General features: G+C 43.6%; 1 pseudogene; it reads right to left on the bottom strand.

Moving 5' to 3' along the window:
* Nucleotides 1-302: 302 nt before the first annotated feature.
* On the bottom strand, nt 303-411 carry LOC123806241 (annotated as a pseudogene).
* Nucleotides 412-921: the final 510 nt, after the last annotated feature.

Raw genomic sequence — 921 nt, 5'->3', positions numbered from 1 at the left:
AGAATTTCCCTCAAAATCAATCATTGACTCTTTTCGAGCCTCTTTCTTTTCATGGCCTGTTCTTATGGGAATCAGGGTACAAAGTAAGACCATGATTAATATTAGCAAGGAAATTATTAAAAGCAATCCCCAGAAAAATTACCGCCCCCCTTTGTATGCCACGCTCTCTTCCAGGAAGATGGATTCCCTGAATGCCCTCTTTCCATGTTCAGACCTTGTCAAAAAACATGGTTGGAAGAGGGCGTGGCAGATGTCCGTGTAAGCCCTGGCTTGCCCTTCTTTGGGGCTATAAGTAGAAGTGGAAAAAGCTGTGAAGTAGGAATGCCTTAATGGTTTGCATGTTGTGAGGCCCATGGGCCTCTTCTGTTCTTGTCCAGGAGAGTGCTAACCTTCTTCTTTTTCATACAAAAGCATGCTTTTTAAAAACAAAATGTTTATTGATTTTAGAAAGAGTGGAAGTAGGGGGGTGGGGAGGGAAAGATGTGAGAGACAAACATCAATTGGTTGCTTCCCATACACACTCCATTTGGGAATCAAACCCACCACCTAGGTGTGTGCCCAGACTGGGAATCGAACCCCCAATCTTTTGGTGTACGGGATAATGCTCCAATGAACCAGGCTACCTGGCCAGGGCCAAAAGTATGCTTTTTAAAAAAAGTTAAATGTATTAGGGCAACATTGGTTGATAACATTATATAAGTACCAGGTGTACAAATTCTATAATATATCACCTGTGTATTGTACTGTGTGCTCACCACCCAGAGTCTCATCTCCTTTCATCACCGCATATTTGACCCCTTCACCCCTTTCTAGTCCCCCACCCCTTCCCCTCTGGTGACCACCACACTGTTGTCTGTGTCTCTTGTGTGTTTGTTCGTTCGTTTGCTTGTTGCTTTGTTTTATATCCCATCGATGAGTGAG

This window comes from Phyllostomus hastatus, unplaced genomic scaffold (assembly GCF_019186645.2).
Source record: "Phyllostomus hastatus isolate PE091 unplaced genomic scaffold, TTU_PhHast_1.1 phas_scaffold_345, whole genome shotgun sequence".
Taxonomy (NCBI): Eukaryota; Metazoa; Chordata; class Mammalia; order Chiroptera; family Phyllostomidae; genus Phyllostomus; species Phyllostomus hastatus.
This window is presented reverse-complemented; position numbering and strand designations above follow the sequence as displayed.